Raw genomic sequence first — 26,588 nt, 5'->3', positions numbered from 1 at the left:
TATTAAAGATCTCTTTGTGACTCTGGAGTGGCACATGCTGTGCCCGAGACACTTCCTGAAAGAATCCATGGAAAACCACAGTGCGATAAGGAGAAAAAAGCCCCAAATTTGAAGCAAGAGCATCCAGATGCAAGAAAACGTTGGACTAAGCAGAGAATATTATGGGATGTCTCCGAAGGAAAATCAAACATTATTTCACTAGTACCCTTCACAGTTCCCTAGTTCTACTCCTTTGCCTTTGAGAAACTCTGTAGCTCACTATGTTGCTGATAAATGAAAGCAATGCAAAGTGATTTTTTTTCTATTTACATGTGATTCATTTTTTCCTGTGGAATGATATTTCCTCCTTCCCCTCTTCCTTGGTCCACAAATGGCATAATTTTTTGGATTTTTCTTTTTTTAGATTATAAACACATTAAAAAGCTTTTAATACTTTCCCCCAGTCATCCAAATGCCCTCTTACATTTGAAAACCTGAGTCACTCCACAGAAACAAGCAGAGGCTGGCGTAAAGCTTGTGCCAAAGTGCCCAGCAGACCAACTCAGGCAAAGTCTGACATAACCATCGTGTCAACCAAGCTCCAGTGTTGGTTCCTGTTAAAGTTACTTCTTTGGTTTTTGAGATTATAGTATATTTATATCATTTTCAAATTCCCTTTTTACCCTCCAAACCCTCCTATTTACCCTTCTTTGCTCTCTTTCAAATTTATGGTCTCTTTTTCCATTGATTTAATCTATTAATTAATTAATTAATTTACTTACTTACTTATTTGCTTTACATTCCACTCATTGCCCCTCCCTGTTATCCTCGCTCCTTCCTCCCGCTTCTGCTCTGAGCCAGTGGGGGCCCATAGTCTTGACAACTTACCAGTTCTCTATCAGTTTGGAATTAGATAAAACCCTTAACACATGTTTATCTTAGTTAATCATCAGGATTGTACCTTTTAAAATTATCGTGGAAGCTCAGTGGGTAGAATGCTGGCCTGGCAGGCCTGCAGCCCTGGGTTCCAGAACCAACCCTGCATAAACGGGGCACAGCCATACATGACTGTGATCCCAGCAATCAGGAAGTGGGGAGTTCAAAGTCGCTCTTGTCTATGTGCTGAGTTCAAGGCCAGCCTGAGACAGATGAGACCCTGATTTAAAGACATAGCACTTCATGGGTGTAAAGATCTCAGTTCAAGGCCCCTGCTGCTCTGGAAGAGATGCAGAGTTTGGTTCCCAGCATGTGCCTGGTCGCCCACGGGCATCTCTGACTCCAATCCTAGAAAGAGCTCCTATTTGTTTCCCATTATAAACTGTAACTCTGATCAGTTTATGGCAGTTGAGGGAGATTACTGTCTACCAGAAATACTTAAAGTCTTGGTCTTTAACTCCTTACAGCTGTTTTTATTAACACTATGAATATTAATTTTTGAGAAATTCCCTTCCAGTAAATTGTTTTAAATTTAAAAATAATTTTCAGGTAGCACTAGGGAGTCAGGACCCAAGAACTCTCTTTTTTTAAAAAAATTGGTTATTTTTATTGGTTATTTTATTTATTTACATTTCAAATGTTATTCCCCTTACTGATTTGCCCTCCACAAACCCTATATCCAACCTCCATTCCCCCTGCTTCTATGAGGGTGCTCCCCGACCCACCCACACCTTCCTCGCCACTCTAACATTCCCCTACTCTGGGGCATCAAGTCTCCACAGAACTAAGGGCCTCTCCTCCCATTGATGCCAGATGAGGCAATCCTCTGCTACATAAGCAGCTGGAGCCATGGGTCCCTCCATGTATACTCTTTGGTTGGTGGTTTAGTCCTTGGGAGTTCTGTGGGGAGGGGTAGTAGATGGGTCTGGTTGGTTGATATTGTTGCTCTTCCTATGGGGTTGCAAGCCCCTTCAGTTCATTCAGTCCTTCCCCTAACTCCTCCATAGGGGTTCTGATGTTTAGTCCAATGGTTGACTGTGAGATCAGCATCTGTATTGGTCAGGCTCTGGCAGAGACTCTCAGGGGACAGCCATACCAGGCTCCTGTCAGCAAGTACTTCTTGGCATCAGCAATCTTATCTGGGTTTAGTGTCTGCAGATGGGATGGATCCCTAGGTGGGGTAGTCTCTGGATGGCCTTTCCTTCAGCCTCTGCTCCACTCTTTGTCCCTGCATTTCCTTTAGACAAGAACAATTCTGTGTTAATATTTTTGAGATGGGTGGGTGGCCCCATCCCTCAATCGGGGGCAGTGCCTAACCTCTAGATATGATCTCTGCAGAGGTTGGGTATTTCAGCCAATGTCATCCCCATTGGGTCCTGGAGCCTCTTGTTTTCCTGGCATCTGGAACTTTCCAGTAGCTCCCCCCAGTACCTCATCCCCCCAGCTACACACCTTCATTCAATTTCCTGACCCCCTCTGCAATTCTCCCCCCTCATCCTCTCATACCTGATCCTGCCCACTTTTCCCTTTTCCTCCCTCTACCTCCCATGTCCCTCCCTCCCTCTACCTCCCATGATTATTTTGTTCCCCTTTCTAAATAGGACTGAAGCATCCACATTTTGGTCTTCCTTCTTCGTCAGCTTCATATGGTCTGTGAGTTAAATCACGGGTAGTCTGAGTTTTTTTTTGTTTTGTTTTTTTTTTGCCTAATATCCATTTATCACTGAGTACATACCATGTGTGTTCTTTTGTGATGGATTTCCTCAGTCAGAATGATATTTTCTAGTTCCATCCATTTGCCTGAGAACTTCACGAAATCATTGTTTTTAATAGCCGAGTAGTATTCCATTGTGTAAATGTACCATATTTTCTGTATCATTTCCTCTGTTAAGGGACATCTGGGTTGATTCCAGCTTCTGGCTATTATAAATAAGGCTGCTATGAACATGGTGGAGCACGTGTTCTTGTTACATGTTGGAGCATCTTTTGGGTATATGCCCAGGAGTGCTATAACTGGGTTCAGAAAATTGAAATGATTCTATGTACTAGATTATTATTATTATTATTATTATTATTATTATTATTATTATCATCATTATCATTACTAATTAGTATTATTATTACTAATAATAATTCCTATCAGGTCCCCATGCACTAAAGCTGTTCTTCAATAACAACAAACGCAACAGAAATCCCACATATTCATGGAAACTGAACAACTCTCTATTCAATGATAACTTGGTCAAGAAGAAAATAAAAAAATTAAAGATTTCCTAGAATTTAATGAAAACTGAAGGCACAACTTACCCACACTCATGAGACACAATGAACGCAGTGCTAAGAGGAAGTCCTGAGTGCCTTCGTAAAAAAACTGGAGAGAGCATATACCAGCAGCTTGATAGCACATCTGAAAGCTCTAGAACAAAAAGAAGCAAATACACCCAAGAGGAGTAGAAGGCAGGAAATCATCAAACTCAGGGCTGAAGTCAACCAAATAGAAACAAAGAGAATTATACAAAGAATCAACAAAACCAGGAGCTGGTTCTTTGAGAAAATCAACTACATAGATAAACCTTTAGCCAGACTAACCAGAGGGCACAGAGACAGTATCCTAATTAACAAAATCAGAAATGAAAAGGGACAACAGAAATGGAAGAAATTTAAAAAAATCATCAGATCCTACTACAAAAGCCTATAATCAACAAAACTGGAAAATCTAGATGAAATGGATGGTTTTCAAGACAGATACCAGGTACCAAAGTTAAATCAGGATCAGATAAACCATCTAAACAGTCCCATAACACCTAAAGAAATAGAAGCAGTCATTAAAAGTCTCTCAACCAAAAAAAAAAGCTGATAACTCTATCAGCTTGTCCACTCACCAAGGTACCCATGCAGGACACTGAAGAAGCCTTTGATGGGCTGCTGAGATGATTCAGTGGGCAACGTGACTCCTGTGTGCAAACCAATGTTCAGATCCCCGTAACCCATGGAAAGCTGGTCACAATACTGAGTCTCTGTACCCCAGTGTTCCTACAGCTCAAGATGAGGGGAATCCCTGGACCCTCTCAAGCCAGCTGGTCCAGTATATGCATGCATAAGGGTCCCTGTCTCAAGCAAGTGAAAGAGAAGGTCAACACCCAAGGTCATCCTCTGACCTCCACATGTGTACCTTGACTCACAGAGAGAGAGAGAGAGAGAGAGAGAGAGAGAGAGAGAGAGAATTTTTTAAAAAGCAACTGCAATCACTTCAGAATGCTGAACTCCTCTGAGGCTCAACGTGTACCTCCAAAGTACATAACAACCCTCATGTGAATGTGAATGGTCAGGCTGAACCCTTAGTAAGCATTCAATAGCTTACCTATCAATGATGACAGTACAAAACCAAGTCCAAGCCATTCTGACATATTGAAAAACAAATGTCTACCATTTGGTAACTATCAAGGTTCCTTAGCAGTCTCCAGTGTGCTTGCATTTGCAGAGCTAACACCAAGCTCCATTTACCATTGTGACCACTCTCATTCATCCACACAAAGGAAGTAAACTAGGTATGGATCATTAATGCCATGTATAATTGGAAAACACTATTGCTTTAACTACCTTCTGTCACAGTTCCCTGCCTGGCCCTGCCCTCTGCCCACCTCATTTCTTTCCAGCTTTGATGGGTTTACGAAGTGAACCCATCTCCATTGCTGGAGATGCTCTAATGGCCCATGCAAATACATGATTTATAACACTTAAGGGCTTCCAGAGGAGAAAACTGGAATTGGCTGCATTTTTATTCTAGTGCGGTGCTTCTCATCCTCAGTTCTTATCCACTAACATGCTGGATAAATCCTGGTTCTGGAGGGAGTGTCTGCACACCCTAAGAAGTGTACCAGCATCCTTGCTACCACCAGAGATGAGTACAGCATGCTCTACCACCAGAGGTGAGTACAGAAGTGTACCAGCATCCTTGCTACCACCAGAGATGTGTACAGAAGTTTACCAGCATCCTTGCTACCACCCAGGAGATGAGTACAGCATGCTCTACCACCAGAGATGAGTACAGCAGGCTCCCCTTTCCTTCCCTCAGCCTCACTGGGGTCAGCTGGAAATCATCCCAATCCCTGGCGTCATCCTTGGTTGAGAAGCACTGAATTAGTACTTTGATCTGCTGCGGTAGACAGGCATTGTGCTGATCCAAACTAAAAAACTGTACAGTACCATGCCTGGGTGTCACCTGGGGAACTCTTGAAAAGATTCCCACATCGCTTTACTTACAGTCTATAGGACTCCACATTCATAGGATGCTCTTTGAAGAATCAATCCTGATACAGCTCCAAGAGAGCCACCTCCTCTATGATGGCAATTACAGAAGAAAAAGTCCTTTAAATTAACCCAGTGTATCATCAAGGGAATGTCCACCTGCCTTTCTAGGTCCAGCTCTATGTATGCTTTGGCCACAGATTTCTGACACCTGCCATCCTGAAATCTTTCATGTTAGATTAGCCTCCTGCACAGCCCAGGTGGTGCTTCTGTTGACTGATGAAACTTGAAATGAGGCAGAATCCATTCACCCAATGATAATGAGATGGTTCTCCTTCTGCTCTGATACCTGCAAGTGATAGAGATGAAGGACGCTAAGTTTTTCAAGAGTGATGCTTGCAAGCTTCAATTCACAGATAACTGACAAAGAACCACCTAAGGAAGAAAGGAAAAGGGAGGGAGTAATGGAAGGAAGGAGGAGGTAGGAAGGGGGAAGGAAGGAAGGAGGGGGAGGGGGAAGGAGGGAAGGAGGGAAGAAGGGGGAAGGAGGGAAAGAGGGAGGGAGGGAAGGAGGGAAGGAGGGAGGAAAGAGGGAGGGAGGGAAGGAGGGAGGAAGGAGGGAAGGAAGGAGGGAGGAAGGGTGAAGGAGGGAAGGAGGGAGGGAGGGGAGGAGGGAGGGAGAAAGGAAGGACGGTCTTTGTAAAACATGAATACTCCAGGAGGTTGGGGAGATGGCTCAGCCACTGGAGCGCTTGCCTTCCAAGCATAGGAGCCTGAGTTTGGATCCCTGACACATACATAAAATGCTGACCACCACAAAAAGTTTATTTAATTTACTCTCTGGGGAGACCAAGACAAGGAGAATCCCTGAAACTCATTGGCCAGCAAGCTTAGCCAAATGGGTAAGCTTCAAGGTCAGGGAGAAATTCTGTCTCAGAAAACAAAGTAGAGTGAAAGACATGAAACATTGACCTGTAGCCTCTACAGGTTCATGTGCACAACTGTACACACACACACACACACACACACACACACACAATTCAATGCCAAGCCCTCTTCTAGATATCATAAATAAATATTTATTCATTATATACATTTACACAAAACATTTTTCTCTCTGTTGTCAAATAATTGGAAATTTTTATAGGACTTTGTTTTTCTTTATTCTTCCAACAAGAGTCACAAGCCTTTGGAACATGGCCCTTACAGAACTTCCCACCAAGGTAAATATGTAAATTAACACAGTGTTATACATTCAGCTATGAAAACACTGGCAAAGGGAGTCACCTCCTTCACACTGCTTCTCCATATAAGAGTCACAGTGCACAGCTGACAAAATGGCTGCCTCACAGGACAAAAGGGCTGCCTTGCCTAGACTCATCTGGACTCATAGGAGGTCTGCCCACAACATCCTTGACATTTAAACTTTACATTTCCAAGTTCAGATCAGCAAATTACTAGGTGTGTCTGTCTCAGAATTCAGTTACCAGGTTTGCTTCCAATCTTACTGAATTAAATCCCTGAGCCTCAAAATATCTGTATTTGTAGTATTTGGCAGATTTGCTAGTTGTATAGAGTCTGAAACTGTTGTAGTAATTTTTCAAACTTAGCCCTAGCTTGGTGGTGACATACAGCTTTCAATAAGGACATTCAATGGTAGTTGAATTAGTGACTGCCATGTCCCAGTAGGGATTAGCTGGAAAACTCAGTATATTCACATTACCAAGTGTTTTAACCTGTAGAAATTATAGGAACACTGTGTAGAAAGGGGTCATACATATTTTCTGGAGCAGCTCCAAGTTAAACTCTTTTCATTTTGTTCCAGGCAGTGATAAAACAATTCATAGAAATTCCACTTCTATTCCATAACTATTGAAAAAGCAAAAGCAAATTTGGCAGACAGTGTTTTGTGTTTAACAACAGGGCAAAATTCATTCCAAACTTAACATCTCAAAGTTTGATGCATTTCTTCATTCAATGGGTACTACAGGGCCCTTTACCTCTAAATGTGATGCCAAAGATCAACAATCTTGGGAGACAGAATAAGGCTCAAAACAAGAAAGCAAAAGGCATGGCTAATGGGATGCTGACTATATGATGCTGATACTATCAGAGATTATTTGAACCTGCTGAAAAGAAACATTCAGTTATAAGGAGCAGCTATGATTCTGGAGAAGACAGAGGTTGAGAAGGAATCCAGCTCTTTGCAATTCCTCTCACTGCCCAAGTTAGCACAGAATGGTTAAGTAAGAACGATTTAGTCTTAAAGATTTGGGCCTCAAGTTAGAGGCCTGGCCACTCTCACAACCTCTGAGCCACCATTGCCCCAAGATATCTTGCAAGAAGAACAGGTTTCAGGTCCAAGATATTGTGGCTGGTTACAGAAGATGGCCAGCTCAGGTTCTATACTGACCAGTATTTGGAGTCCTTGCTAGGGTCACCCTCATAGGTTCCAGGACACCACTACACCAGATTTCCACATTGGCCCCCTAAATGCCCACCTATTACAGTTGTCTCCCTCTGTACACTCTCTTTCTATAAGTCTTCCCCATATGATACCTCCTGTTCCCATCCCCATTTGTCCCCAGTTCACCCACAAAATCTATTCAATTTCCCCTTCCCAAAGAGATCAATGCATGCTCCCTAGACCCTCTCTCTCCATCTAATTTGAAGTCTAAGTCAAAGAGAGGGAGCCCATGTGCAGGGATGTGCAGGGGTTGATGGTCAGGAACTAAAAGCTGATGGCTCAGAGAACTGGGGTAGAAACAAACATGACCAACAAGGAGGAGGAGGACGAGGAGGAGCAGGAGGAGGAGGAGGAGGACGAGGAGGAGGAGGAGGAGGAGGAGGAGGAAGAGGAAGAGGAAGAGGAAGAAGAAGAAGAAGAAGAAGAAGAAGAAGAAGAAGAAGAAGAAGAAGAAGAAGAAGAAGAAGAAGTAGTCAATGAAAGGATTCCTAGTAATATTCACATATTCACCTATATTCAGATCAGTGGCTTGTCAGTAATCCTCAGAGAGGCTTCCTCCAGCAGCAGATGGGAGCAGATGTAAAGGCCAATAGCCAAACACTAGGCAGAGCTCAGGAGACATGTCAGAAGAGGGAAAAGAAGGATTGTAAGAGCCAGAGGTGTGAAGGATGCCGGGAGAACATGGACCTCAAAATCAACTAAGCAGGGTTCGTGGGAACTCAGAGACTAAAGCAGAAACCACGAAGCCTGCACGGGACCTCAATAGGCCGTCTGCATACCCACTGTGGTGGCTTAGTGTGGGATTTTATGAGACTCCTAACGGTGGGAGTGAGAATGTCTCTGACCCTTTTCCTACTGCTAGGTTACCTCATCTAGACTTGGTATGATGAGAGTTTGTGCCTAGTCCTATTGGATGTTTCTATGCTGTGTTCAGTTGATACTCAGTGAGAGGCCTGCTCTTTTCTGAAGGAAAGTGGAGGAGCAGTGGATCTGGGGGACTGGGAGAGGGGAGTGAGGGGGAGCTGCCGTTGGGATGTAATGTAATGTATGAGAGAAAAATTTTTAAAAAAAATAAGAAAAAATATTTGAGGCTGTGTGACCCTGACTCACTGTAAGACTGCCCACTGCAGCCAAGAGCCATCTGTGCCCTGTGGTCAATATGTCAAGCTCAGTCTTATCAGAATACATTAGTAAGAATAATTTGTAAAATAAAATTTGAAAACTTCATCTACAGCAATATTTTAAGAGGTCACATCTAATTTGAGACAGACAGCATGAAAATGATGGGTAGGGAGTGGGGAGAATCTAGGAGGAGTTGGGGAAAGAGAAAGAATATGATCAATATGCAGAATAAAAATTAAAAAATAATTAAAGTTAAATTAATAGTTTTATAATTCTCTACAGCAAAACAATAAGGTGTTACTCAATTAAAGATGAAATTAGACAGAATTGTAGCAACCAATATTTTTAGATAATTCTTCCAAAATATATAAATATATTTAATTGCAATAACTATCAAGATTATTAGGAAAACTGATAAGTTTATTATAAAGCTTACATGAAAATGCATTGAATTTGAAAGGACCTAAATAGTAACGATGAAGACATTTGGGAGGCTTGCAGCACCTACAAAAACTCTTCAGCTGCTCTTCCATAAATGTGCCATTCATTACTGCCAGAGAGACAAAGGGCTGGGACAGAGGGTCCCAGAACACACACAGTCACAGACATTGCTCTACAGCAAAAACAAGCTACAGAGCAAATACAGCAACAGCAACTGGATAGCCACAGTGAGAAAAGAAAACTAAAGCTTTCATCCTTACCAGTGCCATGCATAAATATCAATTGCAGCACAGGCCTAAATGGGAAAAAATAAACACAAATTCTAAACAAAATACAGAGGGAAAAATATACTGCATTTGATGAAAGATTTTAACTACAAAGCAAGTTAGGCTTCTAATAAAGATTATTTTTTAATTCATCAACAGTGGCTCTTAAGAGAATCAAAAACAAGACATAAATTGCAAAGACACAGCTTCAACATTGCCTTTGCTAATCCGATTTACAAAAAGACAATCAGCCCTTATTTTAAAAAACAAAAAGACAAAATAGCTCTCAGCAAGGAATAAGAAACAGTCAATAGGTCATCAAACCACTGTTAATATCCATAAGATAAAAGGCTTGCTACAACCTCTTTTGCCTGTAGCAGTGTTGATCCTAGCAGGGGGACTCCCCTTCTGGATTTCATGACCTCCTAAAAGCCACAAATTCAAATATCATCACCATGGAGATTAGGGGTTCATGGGTCAGGACTGCATCTTCTGCTTAGCTACAGGATTTGAAACAGAATCAATAACACATAAACCATGTAGACTTAAGGTCACAGTGCAGTATTCACCATGGTAAAGCTAGGGTTCTTAAGGTCACAGCACAGTGTTCACCATGGTAAAGCTAGGGTTCTTAAGGTCACAGCGCAGTGTTCACCATAGTAAAGCTAGGGTTCTACTACCAGAAGCTAAAAGGAAACTGGGCAAAGGAACCGACGGGAAGATTAAGGCGGCATGTGCCCTCTTGGGGGAGTCTGCACACAGTAGGCCAAATGCATCTACACCTTGGATCTCAAAATGGGAAAGCTCTAGAGGCAGAATTGAACTCATCCAAATATTCCACTTGAGTGTGTATGATGAATAAGCAATCTTCAGGAAACAATAAGGAGTGTTGAATAAAGCAGTCATAGAGGTTGTCTCCTTGGCACAGCTCAAGCTGATCTTTAGTAAAAGTTCTGAAATAACATTGTCATCAGCAGGTAGAGAGGACGAGGACAGTACAGTTGCGATGGCTTTAGTGAGATTAGCAGAAGATTCTTCGGAGCCATAGCTGCTCCAAGTATTGCCGTAGCCTGCCCCTGCACCACCCTGAGTTAAATTATCCAGTAGCTGATACTGCCACATTTAATAAACAGATCAGCGGGCCGTTACTATACTACCCTTTGCTTCATCTCTAGATGACTAGTTTCTTCACAGCCTGAGAAACTCACCTGCAGAAATAATAATCTTGGAAAGGGAAACACCAAATAATAAACTCGACTTTTTTCTATGTTTATGCTAAAAATGAAGAAAATTTAATGGAACAAAATGTGTATTAATCTGGGTCCAGAGAAAAAGAGCCAGTACTTAAATAAAGAGATTTGTAGAGCTGTATCTCCCATGACCTTGGAGGCAGAGAAGGCCCCATCTTTCATCTGAAAGTGGAAGATCCAGCAAAGCTAATGGAGAGCTCTAACCCGAAGGCTTGGGAAGCAGATCTAAAGCTGTAAATCTGAGCATGACTCTGGAGTTATGAGAACTGGGAGTGCTGAGGGCAGAAGTCAAGGGCAGAAGACAAGCGCCCCCAGGAAAATTCTGCATTTGAAGATAACAGATCCCATCCTCTTCCACATTTTGTTCTATTCAAGTTTTTGGGTAGGATGGTGTGATGTCTACCAAGGAGACAAGGGCAAGGAGAACATCAAACTGTTTCACTCAGTCTACCAGCTCAGATGCTAATCTCACATGCAGACGTCCTCATAGCCAACCCCGTCATAATGCTTAGTCAAGGATGTGGGCACTTACCATCAGGAGACTCATAAGCTCAACCATCACCATCACGGTGGGAAGCAGAGATGCAGGGGAACAGGAAGCTGACTGACAAAGGAAGGGAAGCAGGGATGCAGGCCCCGGCAGCGAGTACTTGAGTCTGTCTCTTCCAATACGGTTTCCTGTGACCGTCCTTCTCCCATCAGGCCTTGCTTTAGAGAAGGAGCAGAAATACAGAAAGACAGTGAGGAAGTTCAGCTGTGAAAGCAATCTCAGCACAGCATCCGTCAAGTGTGAGCGAATGTCCACTTGAGCTCCCACAGCGGATTCAGACAGTTCTTAGAGCATTTCCCAACTCCACCGTAAGTTACTACAGAAATACCTGGCCTCCAAATGGTTATGAATCCTTGGCAGATAGAAAACAAAACAGAAAACTTTGAAGCCAAAAACCAAACAATGGCAGACATGGATAAAACTTCGCGATCACCCTCCCCTTAAGGGTAAATGTAATAGATTTTGTTGCGTTGTTGGTTTTGTTTTGTTTTGATTTGATTTGATTTTTTTTACCAAATATAAAATAACCTAAGGTAATGGGATTGCATTGATATAAAGTCAATAAATTAAAGATGGCAGGTCAGATGGAAGAAGAGCCAGCCGTGGTCGCATCAGCTCTTGCTTCCAAGCAATAGTTGTACAGCCACAGGACCCACTTGTGCTTTTATAGCCAGGCACTGTTAATGCTCCCAAAACTTGACTCTTCTGCATCTCTTGCCCCCTGAGAGTCTTCCTGGGCAACCTCCAGAACAATAGTCCACAGCCTTCCAACAGAAATGACTGTAGGGGTCAACACAGAGAGAGAGAGCCTGGTAACAGAGTCGGTGTGGGGGTGAGGTGCGGATGGAGCTGTAAAACTGAGCTCTCCCCCTCTGTAAGCTTCTCATTGCACAAGCACCAATCTATCTTCATTCCCAGCACAGAAGCTGCCACAGGCTTTTCCATTGCCATCAGGGACAGGAGCTAAAGTGGAACATGAGTCAGACACCAAGATGAATACACTCATCTGCTAAATCCTACAGCAAATCCGAATATTAGCTCTGTAATTAAATTGGAAGGTTTTTAATTCTTTCAAAACCAGTAAACCAGTTAAAACTGCAGAGGAACATATACATACCATACATACATACATGCATGATATATATATATATATAGTAAAAAAGAGCTATGGAAAGGAAAAATGGGGGAAATTAAGATGTCACAGAGACATTTGCCCAAAAGAAATATAAACATATGTTCATATAAAGACTTGCAGGCAAATGTTCGACTCAATATTAATAGCCCCAAACTGATAAACTAGAACATCCATCAATTTCTTAGGGGATAAACAAAGCAATAAAATAGAATGTTATTAAACAGTGACAAGGAGCATAATATTGATACATGCTAGGCTGTATATAAGTTCTGAAAACACACAAAAGGAAACAGAACTTGTAACACCCATTAGGGCAAGTTCTAGTTACATGGAATGTCCACAAGATATAAATCCTCCAAGAAAAGAAAGCAAGCATGCTATAGCGTGCCAGAAGTGGGAACAAATAGACACTGGGAGTTTAATAGGTAGAAATATCACATCATTGCAAATGGTGATACTTAGGAACTACAAATTTAGCAGAAAACAATACTTATTTGTAAGTATCTCGGAATTAATAGGTACAGTTTCAAGTTGCTAGATCCTACATCCATTTGCAAACAAAATATCTGGAAGTGCCAGGGTCCACTGGGGCCTGTTCATTCCCCTGGAGTAGCCGTTGCTACTCTCCATGAGTGATGGCTGCAGAGACACTGGACAGGCTTCGCCAGGCCCTTCTTCAGGTAAGGTGCCTAGCACCTCCAAGATAGGTGCATCAGAAGTGTTGGACTCAGTACAGCTCTTCTCAGGCCCTGTCCCAAGGATTATTCCAAAGCCTACACACAGAACCAGAACTTTCTTTAAAGATGGGATCGGGACCCACCACTTTTTCCTTTCAGCCTTCAACTGAAAGGTGAGTTAGTATTTACCATGCCATTTTTCCAACCTCACACTGAAAGTGCATTTGCAATAGATAAATACAGTAACCCAGAGAGAACACTAGACATGATTCTAAGGGAGAGACAGAGCACATTCAGCCCCAAGAACCATATCCCTCTTCAGGCATTTCTTTCACCAACTGATTTTCTCTGCTATTAATCTCATACATGCCCACCCACATACATTCACAAAAACAATAACAACACATGCACACAAATACCTTCTAAAGGTTGAAAACAAAGCCTGGCATGCAAGAAATACTCCATATTCTATCTGTAATTGAATCTGGGGGGTGGGGGGAGAGACGGGACAGGAATGCATGTCATAACCGAGATAGATCGCCAACCAAACAGCTACATCATTTTAAGTCCTGTGTTTGAAAGAATAAATACCATTGGAAAAGTTTGGGACAACACTATCCACTGTCTAAGGCATCTATCCTAGGCAGCTTTGTTTGTAGGCCCCACTCCTGTCCCTAGGGGCCCCTCCTTTCTCCTCTTGACCTACATGGCTAATATTGCTGAGTGAAGCAGCTTTTACAACCTGTCGGAAGAGCCGTGGCTCAGGTGGGAAACGAATTCTGAGAACAGATGTTCGATGAATCAGCTATCTGGCTTCATGCAAATACTGTCAGAAAGAGACAATGAGAGAGCCACAGAGGAAGTACATCCGACACATACACCTTGTTTCTAAAACAAAATTCTAGGCTGCCCACAGACATGAAGTGAGCCTCCAGGAGTGTGAAGCAGAGACAGTCCAAGATACAAGCACAGCCAGCCCTCAGCTGCTGAAACCATACCTCATTAGGGACAGCAAGAAGTTCTTCCCATTCTCAAACAGGCAGGTTACGCTAAGACCAAGGCCCTCAAAACGTCACAATTCACAATTTTAAATTCAATCCTTTGGACCTTCCGGTCCATTTTCCAAAGTTAAGGCATAGATGCCATTCCTGAACAATATAAGATGCTAAATTAAATCACACAAAATATTAGGCAACCATAAATAATAGTATGTCTATTATGCTGGTATGCCTCATTGCTGCTTCTACATCCCCTGAATAGTGTGTAGAATGTGTACCGTTTATCTGTCTTATAGGAAAATGTTAAACAGGAAAGTTCAATTTCAACAAGCTGATGACTTATTCAAAGACATAAAACAGAATAGCACAGGGCAGAAATCTACCTTCTGACACCTATCAGGCTACTTTTACAAGATTCAAGAAGTGAGAGAGAGAGAGAGAGAGAGAGAGAGAGAGAGAGAGAGAGAGAGAGAGAGAGAGAGAGAGAGAGAGAGACAGAGAGAGAGAGGTAGACACATGTGCAAATGTGTAGATATATGTATAGTGTGCATACTTTCCTGTATGTGTGCATGTAGAGAGGCCAAAGGTCAATTTTAGATGTCCATCATTTTCCATCACCTTATTGAGACAAGGTCTCTTTTTTAATTTAATTTTATTTTTTTACTTATTACTTTACATCCCATCCATTGACTCCCTCCCAGTCACCCCCTCCCCCTGCCTCTTCTCCTTTAGGTGGGTGAGGCCCCTCTGGGTATTCCCCCCAAACACATCCTAGAATTTCAGGTCTCTGCGAAGTTAGGAGCTTCCTCCTATGTCCACTACAGGCAACAGCTTTTAGATAGCCCCTACTCCAATTGTTTAAGACCCACATGAAGGCTACATTATACTTCTGCTATATGTGAGTGGGGAGGCCTAGGTCTAGTCTGTGTGTGTGTTCTTTGGTTGGTTGTTCGGCCTTTGAGAGCCCAAGGGTCCAGGTTAGTTGACTCTGTTGGTCTTCCTGTGTAGTTTCTATCCCCTTTGTGGCCCACAATCTTTCCTCCTATCCTTCCATAAGAGTCTCCAGGCTACATCCAGTGTTCGGCTATGGGTGTCTGTGTTTGTCTGAGTCAGCTTCTGGGTGAACCTCTCAGAGGACGACTTGTTCCTGTCTGAAAGCAAAACAGAGTATGATTAATAGTGTTAGGGACTGCTGCTTGTCCATGGGATGGGCCTTAAGTTGGGCCAGTTACTGGTTAGCCATTCTTTCAGTCTCTGCTCCCTCACCCATGGATAAAGAAAATGTGTTATCTCTACACAATGGAATACTATTCAACTATTAAAAAACCAAGACATCGCTTTTCGTCTTGGCAGAAAGAGCCCAGGATCCTAATGCTAAAAAGTGCCATCTAGCAATGAGAGGCCTGAGTACCCTGGCCTGTGACGCTCCTGACAAGGTGGGAAAGTATAAGAATGTTTGATCTCCTGGTACGTGGGCTGTATGATCCTGTGAGTTCTGAAGTTATCCATGAGACTGTGAAGACTGACCATCATGCTGGGCAAGATCCAGGGCCAAGAGATGGGCTCCTTCTTCGTAGACTCAGACCTTGTTGGATGATGAGGACGACAGCGTGTGGTACTCGGCCTTTGTCCTCTTTGGGTAGTTGGCTGTATTTGCTAGGCGGAGGTGGAAGAAATTTTTCACTCACCAACTTAACCAGACCCAAGATTCCCTCCTAAGCCATTTGCAGGACAAAAGCCCTCAGGTTGCCAAGGCCTGTGAAATGACTGTACAAGCCTGTGTTCCATATCTGAAGCCCAGAAAACAGCCGAGTTTCCAAAGTGAAGAAGAACGATCGGAAGAACCCCAGGTTTCCCCCGCAGCTGAGCCACTGCCCTCCAGAGATCCTGCTGGTCTTCTATGCCAACCAAATCCTGTAAAGTCCAGAGCGGCAGAGAAAGTGGCCCGGGTGAGTGCCCTGCCCGGGCATGGTGCTTTCTCTCTTCTCTCTCAGAGGGTCAAGTGATTGGAACCGAAAAGAGGATGTCAGAGAGCAACTGAGGGCAAAAAGTCACCCTGAAAGTGTATCTCTGCCCCCAAAGTAAAATTCCATGCAATCGCGTGCATACATAGAGGCGCATGATTGTGGAGGTCACATACTGTCCTCAGGCATCGTCTACCTCTCCATTGACACAAGATCTTTTAACTGGCCTGGAGCTTGCTGATTAGACTAGGCTTGATGGCTGGTGAGACAGCACTGGGATTATAACTATACTCCAGTGAACCAGATTTTAATGTGGGTTCTGAGAGCCGAATTCAAGCCCTTGTACCTACTTGTACGGAGTAGGCCATCTCCCCAGCCCAACAGATGCACACGTCCTTAAAACATTTAACATGCTTGATACCCCAAAAGCTCCTTCCTCAGTTCCTCTCTGTCAGGTGACACGCATTTCTAGTTATGTCACCTCTGAGGTTTGGGGAAATCATTGTTACCGTAAGCATTTAAAAATGTATCTGCCTTTTGCTATTTGCTATTTACTACTGACCAAGATACCAAGAAGCTGGCTTACAACATTGTCTTTAATCCCTGATGATCTTAAAAATGTTGTCTTAAAATCACCTTTAAAAAGAATGAGAAGGAATCTTGCTGAATATCGACACCCTCTACAGGATGGTGATAACTTCCAGAGTAAAAACTAACATTAAGAAAAATAAAAATAAAAATAAATAAGAACCAAGACATCATGAATTTTTCAGGCAAATGGATGGAACTTGAGAATATTGTCCTGAGTGATGTAACCCAGTCCCCAAAGGACATGCATGGTATGTACTCACTTCAATGTGGATATTACCCATAAAATACAGGTACCATGCTACACTCCACAGACCCAGAGAAGCTAAACAAGAAAGAAGGCCCAAGTGAGGATACTCAAATCTCACTTACACAATAAAATAGTCATAAGAGGCAGATGGGAGGAGGAAACTGGGAGGGAGGGGGATGGGGATGGGAATAGGGGGTTAGGATCAGGTATGGGGAAGGACAGGATGGCCTTGAAAATAAATGTAAATCTGTAACTGACAGGGGTGAGGAAGTAGGGGGCACCTGTAGAATAAGACAGAAACCTGGGATAAGGAAGAATCTATGGGGGTGACCTTAGCTGTGACTCACAGCACTGGGGGTGACCTTAGCTGTGACTCAGAGCACTGGGGGTGACCTCAGCTGTGACTCACAGCATTGGGGGTGACCTTAGCTGTGACTCACAGCACTGGGGGTAACCTTAGCTGTGACTCAAGCATTGGGGGGGTGACCTTAGCTGTGACTCACAGCACTGGGGGGTGACCTTAGCTGTGACTCAAACAGTGGGGGTTGACCTCAGCTGTGACTCAAGCACTGAGGTTGACCTTAGCTGTGACTCACAGCACTGGGGGTGACCTTAGCTGTGACTCACAGCACTGGGGGGGTGACCTTAGCTGTGACTCACAGCACTGGGGGTGACCTCAGCTGTGACTCAAGCACTGAGGGTGACCTTAGCTGTGACTCACAGCACTGGGGGTGACCTTAGCTGTGACTCACAGCACTGGGGGGGTGACCTTAGCTGTGACTCACAGCACTGGGGGGGTGACCTTAGCTGTGACTCACAGCACTGGGGGTGACCTTAGCTGTGACTCACAGCACTGGGGGTGACCTTAGCTGTGACTCACAGCACTGGGGGTGACCTTAGCTGTGACTCACAGCACTGGGGATGTGGAACCTGAAGAGACCACTTCCTGTTGTCAGGAAGGACCTGCAGTGGAGCGATAGGGAAACCAACCCACCCACAAAACTTTTCACCCAAAATTTATCCTGTCTAGAAGAAATTCAGGGGCAGAAGGTAGAGCAGAGACTGAGGGAATGGCCACCTGCCAGTGTTGGGATTACAGACATGTGTCAGGACACCTGGATTTTTTTTTATCTTGGTAACAAGTGTTTTACCCAATAAGCCATATAAAGATTTTTTACTGTAAATAAAGAGATTTTTTTTTTTACCCAGTTTCAGCAAGATCATTTCCACCCATCTCCAGACCTCTGAGCACATGATAGTTGCAGAAGCCAGAAGGAAGAACCAACTACCAGGTCCACACAGCAAATGAAGAGGAGAAAGTGGAGGTCCACAGAGGAGAGATTTAGTCCATCTGGCTCCCTGGAGGTGGCATCAACCACCATGTCTCCTGTGTATCTGAATCGGTAAGCTTGTTGTAATTATCATAATTACTCTTATGAAAATTTCACATATTAAAGGAAGAAAAACTCAGGATGTGGGCCTTTAGCTCACTGAAGACATAGGATAGATAGATGGATAGATAGATAGATAGATAGATAGATAGATAGATAGATAGATACATAGATAGATGATAGATAGATTATACATAGATTGATAGATAGATAGATAGATAGATGATACATAGATAGATAGATAGATAGATAGATAGATAGATAGATAGATAGTTAGACAGACAGATGCCAGAGAAAAACATCTGGCATAATACTACAGAACATGTGAGTGTAAAAGTTAAACTTTGCTCCCAAATTTGCCAAACCAAGTTTCAGCCATAACTTTCATTTCATGTCCCAGAAATCAAAGTTGCTAATTCAATGTCTAGTTATCTAGTCTTTGATAAAGCTATAGAGGAAATAGAGAAGCAATAACAAGTTTGGAAACACGAGTAAGCAGTGTCCACGCATGTATCCTTTCCTCACAACCGCTAGGGAAGGTGGAAGCCACCAGCCTTCACGGTTATAAACAGTTTCTTCTACAGAGAGGACTAGTGTGCCTATGACTGGGCAGAGCAGAGCTGTGCAATGTACTACTCCCCTGCTCCTGCTGCCCTGTGTACAGGGGCTCTCGGAGCCTAGTGGGACCAGGATGCAGGAGAGTTTATCAGGGAAAAGGATGTAATGTGGCAAAGGGTATGCAGGAGGAGCCTTAGAGGACACACTTCATTTGAAGTGGAACTTGATTCAGAGAGGACAGTGTTGGTCTGAGGAACTCCGTGAGCACAGAGCCCACCATGGCCCTGCTCATGATCAAGAAGCTCTTTGCCCCTGTTATCCCTGTGCCCTTAGCCACCAAGTCTACCTTAAGTGTCTCTAGCCCTCCCAGCGAAGTCCTACTTTTGACTTAGTTTCATGGGAAAGGCAAACAGCAAAAGAACTCCCTCAAATAAACCAGGTGTTGCTACAGAGCCCCGTGCCCCACTGCTCAGAACAGCCACAGAGCCCCGTGCCCCACTGCTCAGAACAGCCACAGAGCCCCGTGCCCCACTGCTCAGGACAGCCACAGAGCCCCGTGCCCCACTGCTCAGAACAGCCACAGAGCCCCGTGCCCCACTGCTCAGAACAGCCACAGAGCCCCGTGCCCCACTGCTCAGAACAGCTACAGAGCCCCGTGCCCCCACTGCTCAGAACAACTACAGAGCCCCGTGCCCCGCTGCTCAGAACAGCCACGGAGCCCCGTGCCCCGCTGCTCAGAACAGCCACAGAGCCCCATGCCCCGCTGCTCAGAACTACAGAGCCCTGTGCCCCACTGTTCAGAACAGCCAAGACATAGAAGCAACCACATGCCATTGATAACGGAATGAATTTTTTTAATGCGCTGTATAGACACAATGGGGTGTTATTTGGGCACAGAAAGAGTGAAATGCTGGCATTTTCAAAAATTCGCATAAGCCTGAAGGACAGCATGCTGTTGAGTTAAACACATCAAGACCAGAAAGACAAACACCACCTAATCACCTCAAAAGTTGAGTTTGCAGAAGCCGGGGATAAAATTTGACTCATCAGAGCCTGGGAGAGTGTGGAGGATGTACACTAAAGAGAAATTACTTAACATGTGCAGGAGAGGTGACTGGCAGGGAGGGTGACTGGCAGGGAGGGTGACTGGCAGGGAGGGTGACTGGCAGGGAGGGTGACTGGCAGGGAGGGTGACGACTTCCAGTGTTCTGTAGCACACTGGGAGAACGCTGAGCAACAACCAACAGTGTTTCAAAATAGCTACTCGGGTGGATTCTGAATATTCTAAACAGAAAGAGATGATAAATGTTTGAGGTAAGAGATGTGCAACCTACTCTGATGTCACTATATGCCCGTGTTGGAATATTTTAAAGGACTCCATAAATATAAGCAACTATTATGTGTCGTTTAAACACATATATAAACACACATGTATACACACAAACATGCATATTTATTTATGTTAGAGAGAGAGAGCCCTGCTCTCAAATAAAAAAGAAATTCACACACACACACACACACACACACACACACACACACACACACAGTATTTGAGGCAAATATTTCACAAATGTTTCACAATAAAATGAAGCACTCTACACCACTTCGGTTGGCACGAGTGTAACACACCCTTGCTTTTCTACAGTGAAAAACATCGAGCTGTGCCGATATACAGCTGTGGGGATGATGAATCTCCGATGCTTACCACCAAGTGAGGGAAGGAACTATAAAGAACTGTAGGGAAACCTGGGGGAAGCAAACAGAGGCTTGGAGACACTACTACTCTCTGGAACATGCAAAGCTTAACCCTCGGGCCTGCATTAGCACTTGTCTCTAAGCTAGGACAGAAGCAACTTGAGAGAGAGTTTGTTTGGGCTCACAAGAAATGTCCCCTGGGAGCAGGAAAGCCTTCATCCCATGGTCAGGAAGCAGAGAGAGACGACTGATGTCTTTCAACTTGCTTTATTTTTGTTCTTTCCAGGAGCCCGGCCCATGAACCACACCACTCATGTATGGTGAATCTTCTTGTCTCAACTAAGCTAGTCTAGATAATCTCTCAGGAGCAGGTTCAGAGATTTGTCTCCTTGGTGACTCTACTTGTATATATTTTCGCTCGGCTATATAAGCCAGCAGCTCCAGGATATCGGGGTCCTTCGCTTCAAACTTCAAGAGGAGCTCCCAATAAAGTGCTGCTGAGAAGGATCCTGTTGCGGCGTCATTCTTGCTGGCGAGACCGGTCGCGACACAGAAGGACAAACAGAGGCCTGTAATGGAGTCCTTTAATTATCTCAATGCTTGCAAATAATGTACAATAATCACAGCAGAATAAGTGGCACGTTCCTTAACATCAAGTTGATTATTAAGATTAACCATCACAGAACCGTGTGGACAGCATAAACAGGCAAAAGAACACAAGAGTCCAGGCCAGCCAAAGCACATGGCCATTCACCCCTGCCTGCCTGAGCCCTGAGATGCAGAACGAGTGAATACATAAGGGAACAGAGCTCAGCAGCTGCCTGGAGGGGGCCTTTGTGCTCTTAGCCCTATACTGATGCACCTCCCTGGTCCAGAACGAGAAGCTGGCCTTGACTACATGCTCTGACTTACCACGGTCAGTAACTAACACCCCAAAACTCTGCTGAACAAGCAGATCTCCTGTCCCATCTCATTTTAATTCAACTTCAGCACAGAAAATGGAGCAGGAAAGAGACCACTATGACAAATTGCTTAACTTATGTCAGAAATCATGAGGGATAATTCAACCATTTCAGACTTTGGCCATAGCCCAGTGTTCCTCCCGCCCTTGGTCTATGTTCAAAAATCCCCATCCTGAAGGAAATTTTGTTCTTGGCATCATTAGATTGTGCCAGTTCCTAGGCTTGGCTTCAGCCCAGCATTTCCCAGACATGAATTCCCCGAGTAGAAACTGGACCATAGCCTCTTCCAGAATTGCAAATGTTATAGAGTCAGGACCACCCTCATTACACACAAGCCATGGCGGGTGCTAAAATGTTATAGAGTCAGGACCACCCTCATTACACAGGAGCCATGGGCGGGTGCTGAAATGTTATAGAGTCAGGACCACCCTCATTACACACGAGCCATGGGTGGGTGTTGAAATGTTATAGAGTCAGGACCACCCTCATTACACACGAGCCATGGGTGGGTGCTGAAATGTTATAGAGTCAGGACCACCCTCATTACACACAAGCCATGGGCGGGTGCTAAAATGTTATAGAGTCAGGACCACCCTCATTACACAGGAGCCACGGGCGAGTGCTGAAATGTTATAGAGTCAGGACCACCCTCATTACACACGAGCCATGGGCGGGTGCTGAACCAGACACTGTCTGTGGAACATAGACTCTTCATTGTAGAAATGTCTTCCCTTCTATGCAGATTGCTTTCCTCCAACAAGGGAATGTTGACTGACAATAAAAAGTCCCAATCTAAAATTTTTTGTGAAGATCAAAATGCAGCAACTAACAACAGTGTTTGCTGGAGGCATTGGTCCTCAGATCCACTCAGAGCATGGCTTAAGAATTCAGACCTTTGAACTCCACCTGCATTTGTGAGCCCTGAAGCCTAAGGTCCACCTCCAAGGACATCCTATGGTGTCATTTTGATGCAAATAGTGCTCAGGCTACCCACAGGAGTCTTCATAAACTGTTTTTCCACAAGCAAGAGGACACCTGGCAAGGAAGTTCAGGAAAGGCCACAGAGAAAGACCAAGCGCCATGCACAGACGCATGTCTAACAAAGCAGAGGACCTGGCACAAGGCAAGTATGCAGACATCCTCCTTCTTCATCTCCACTAACTGCAAACATTCCAATCCCGCAGGCTCATCTCTCTGATGAGGATGTCCTGTATATGGGAAAGGTCAGTCTCTGGGCCTGTAGTTAAGAAAATATTTGCAGTAGGAACACGATGACCAGCAGAAAGGCCAAGGGGGAGCTCCAAAGGGCAGATGTGCGGTTACCAGATGCCATACTGGTTCCCTGCCGTGTGGAGTGCCTCTTGGGTTTTGGCTATAAAAGAGGGAAGCCCCCAAGAGGCCCATGTAATTGTGGGAACAACTTTAAGAGTTCACTATGGGCTCGTAGTGAGGCAAAGACGCTAAAAGAAATGCCAAAATGGTTCCTAAAAACAGCAGACACTATTTTCTAAGGCTCCATCAACTCACTGGGTCACACAATTCCAGCTTTGAGGAATTTCATTCTGTGCTTTGAGAGTTCTCTGGCAACTATCTCATGAAAATGGTAGGGAAAAAAATGGTTTTCTTTATGAGGGCTGGCCTAACAGATCTCAACACAACGTAAAGAAGGCAAACAAAAAGTTATCAATACAAAAATCCTCATGGGAGTTGAAACCAAGAGACACATGACAATCTGGTAGCTTTTGCCCAGTCAACAAAATTTTTAGCATTTAGGTTTTGTTTATGAATGTTTTGAGAATATAGACAGTTACAACCCAGCGTCAGCCACCAACCAACACCCATGACCAGTGAGTCCCAACGTCAGCAGCACAGGGACTTTAAAAATGCTGTCAACTGATTTCCATCTCCAAAGAACCTGTTGTCATCAATCCACCTGGGATGGAGTCATCATATCGGGGAAGTTGTTTCATTACCTCAGTCAGCTAACTGAATGTTGCACTTGAAGCACCCTTTAAAGGCCAGGAAAAAAGCCTGTATGTAGATAATGAAGAGAGTTATCTGAATGACTCATGTACTCTATGAAGAACGTAGAAATGACTCAAATAAATCGGTCCTAAATATGTCTCCACTATTAAAATATTTAAATTTTTGTCTGCTATGTTGTTATTTAAATATCCTTATTACAGACATTTAAGAAAATAAGAAATTAGAGGCTGTGAATAAGAAAGAGGGATATAACAAATATAGATGTTTAAAGGAATAAATGGAATAAATGACAAATGTCAATAAAATGACTGGCTGTGGACTAGCTTTCCAGCAGTTTCCATGAGAGCAAAAATACGAGAAAGATCTTCTTGTGAAAGTCTGAATCTCATCTCCTAAAAGGCTGTTAAACGTCTTTGCTTCTCCTCAACTGTCCTATTCCACACTAACATCTTCTTAAATCTATTTTCACGTAACTTGAAATTTTGGTTACTGTCTAGAAATCCAACCACACAGTTCAACAAATAAAGTTCTATCTCAATAAATAAAGACCCTAGAGGTAAGATGGAGCCACACCTGCACAACTGAGTTTCCTAGACCATACGTTTTACCAGAGGTTGTTTGATAGTTGTTTGATAGAACCTGCAGTCATAGGTTCATGTTTCATACAGAAAGAAGACAGATGTAAAGAAGGTGTCTAGGACCAGCCTCAGCTTGAAGATGGGTTCCTGAGAGAAGGGGTGTTTGAAAATGACAAGAAAGAAAAAGGACTCAAAGCTGTTGTGGAAGGCTCTGTGATGCCTGTATTTTGATGTTAATTCCACTCTCCCAGGAGGGGCTCTCTGGAATGAGGAGTGAGTCTTGTACTCAGGTGACTTCTGTTGAACACCCCCAATGAATAAAGGGACCAATCACTGGGCAAGTAGACGTCGGGATGAGTAGACAACGGGACTTCCAGGCTGGACGGAGGGAGAGAGGAAGCAGGAGAGAGTTACAGGTTTTTAATGGGGGATAGCGAAAGGGCAAGATGTAGCTGCTAGTGTCTCCTGGTTTCATGGCTGATCCACCAGGATTCGCCACCAGAGGAACTTGATTTAATATAGTTTACAAGATTAGGATTCTAGTTGTTACGCCCAGAGATTGAGTCTCATACCCTTGTTTCTGAACTAAGTTTGTGTGGTGTTTTCCTTCTTGCGGAGACTCTACTGGGTTCCAGAGAGAAAGGTACGGCAGCAAATCGTGAGGTGCACCACAAAGGCGGTGGGAGGGTTGAGGCACCGGGCTAAGGCCGTGGGGGGTTAAGGCATGGGGCTAGTATGGTAGCAACCCGCCAGTGGGAAATTAGCGAGTCTGGTGGGGGCTTCTCCAGAACCCCAGGCCAGAGAGTCTGCTGAGATGAGACCAGCCAGCTGGAGCCGCGTGGCCTGCCGGTGCCTGGTGTAGAGTGGGAGCTTGCCGTTCTTTTTAAATATTTTCTGCAACACAAAATCAATTGCAGGGTACAAGCTGACAGCCTGTGTTCTCCTTGAGACAGCTTTCCAGACAACCCTCTGCTTAAGACAGCTCTTTATTGCTAGAAAAAAAAACTAAAATCTCTCTGGATAGCTCCTCTCTTGCAGACCCAAAGCCCAGTCTTTCATTAGTGATTCAGTCATTTACCCCCAGGTCCCCTTTTGATTACCCCATGAAGCAGTATCTCATGACCCCAGCCCCTTGATTCTTAAAAAGACACAGCAAGCACATTTTTTTAAACATTGCAAATTAATTCAGGGATCTGCCTGCCTTTGTAAGCACAGCCAATAGGCTAGCTAGGTGGGATCCCATCCTTCGATTGCCATTCACAATATACCTAGGCCTAAACTAACTGTCCCAGGCTGGCCTTGAACTCAGGAATCTGCTTGCCTTTATAAGCACAAACAATACATGTAGCTGGGTGGGATCTTGCCCTGTAATCACCATCCCGTAAATCTCGTTATCTCCTTTAATATCTTTCTGACAAGCTGGCTCACAGTGCGGCTGTCTCTGTTCTTTTAGGTTTGTGAAGCCCCTCATATAATGTGTATTAAATCATTACATTTTTCATAGTTGAGGAATTATATATTTTTGAACTCATGATTTTGGAGTTCTGTCCCTCAGTCTTAAGAGCTGTCCTAAAGGTCTCATTTACCATTTTTGCTAGGGACATAGACACAAGTTTTCTTTCAGACTTGTCTCTACCTCAGATTATCATGGAGTCATTAACCTTGGAAGGGAGAATATTTCCAGAATGAAGAACATGAAAATATGTACATTGTCATACAAACAAGCCTTTTGCCCACAGTAAACATCAACACTCATGGAGGCCCATGTCCTGCTGGCTCTGCTCCAGGGATGGAAACCATATCACTCCGTCCCTTTCCTTACATGGCCATGCCTTACATGACCATGCTGTACTAGGCAAGAAGGAATGGGGACATGTACCTCAGGAGAGACAAAACTTGGCCAAAAGTCTTACGTGGTATTCAATTTTTACCTCACTGGTGATATTTATATATAGGGATCTGTGCCACCCTTAGCTGCAAGGGAGTCTGGGCATGTATTCAATCAGATAAACTCTTACTTGGAGAGATGAGACAAGTCCTTAGGTTTGCGTTATAGAGTACATTTCCTAAGAAATTTTCCTCTGCTTCCATTCCTGCTCCAAAATCATTGTCTCACGTGGTAGCCAGGTAAAATTCTAAAAGGAAATCCTGAACTCACAAGTCTCCTAATCAGAATTCTTCAAGGACTTGTTTTGTTCTCTACAAAGCAATGCACAACCATACAAGGTACATGGTTGAGCCCCTACTGTGCTCTTCCCTAAGCTCCCTGCCCCTCATTCACACTGATCTGCCTTCAGGATGCAGCCAGCTATCCCTAGGCCTTGCTCTTCCCTAAGCTCCCTGCCCCTCATTCACACTGATCTGCCTTCAGGAGGCAGCCAGCTATCCCTAGGCCTTGCTCTTCCCTAAGCTCCCTGCCCCTCATTCACACCTATCTGCCTTCAGGAGGCAGCCAGCTATCCCTAGGCCTTGCTCTTCTCTAAGCTCCCTGCCCCTCATTCACACTGATCTGCCTTCAGGAGGCAGCCAGCTATCCCTAGGCCTTGC

The 26,588-nt window shown here is 44.0% G+C and overlaps 2 long non-coding RNA genes and 1 pseudogene across 2 annotated transcripts in view; 2 read left to right on the top strand and 1 right to left on the bottom strand.

The window, feature by feature from the left end:
- The first annotated feature begins 13,029 nt into the window (after positions 1–13,029).
- On the top strand, positions 13,030–15,989 carry LOC116101469 (annotated as a pseudogene).
- An 834-nt stretch (positions 15,990–16,823) lies between these two features.
- On the top strand, positions 16,824–21,022 carry LOC116104012. Its single transcript, XR_004123663.1, has 3 exons — positions 16,824–16,872; positions 18,081–18,274; positions 20,802–21,022. It is a non-coding gene; the product is annotated as an uncharacterized LOC116104012 (long non-coding RNA).
- The window catches only part of LOC116104013, a 32,965-nt gene continuing 27,143 nt past the window's right edge, over positions 20,767–26,588 (bottom strand). Inside the window, exon 2 of the long non-coding RNA XR_004123664.1 lies at positions 20,767–21,084. This is a non-coding gene — a long non-coding RNA (uncharacterized LOC116104013). The remainder of the gene's footprint in view (positions 21,085–26,588) is intronic.

This window comes from Mastomys coucha, unplaced genomic scaffold (genome assembly GCF_008632895.1).
Source record: "Mastomys coucha isolate ucsf_1 unplaced genomic scaffold, UCSF_Mcou_1 pScaffold21, whole genome shotgun sequence".
Taxonomy (NCBI): domain Eukaryota; kingdom Metazoa; phylum Chordata; class Mammalia; order Rodentia; family Muridae; genus Mastomys; species Mastomys coucha.
The sequence above is the reverse complement of the archived record's forward strand: the minus strand, read 5'-3'. Positions and strand labels throughout refer to the sequence as shown.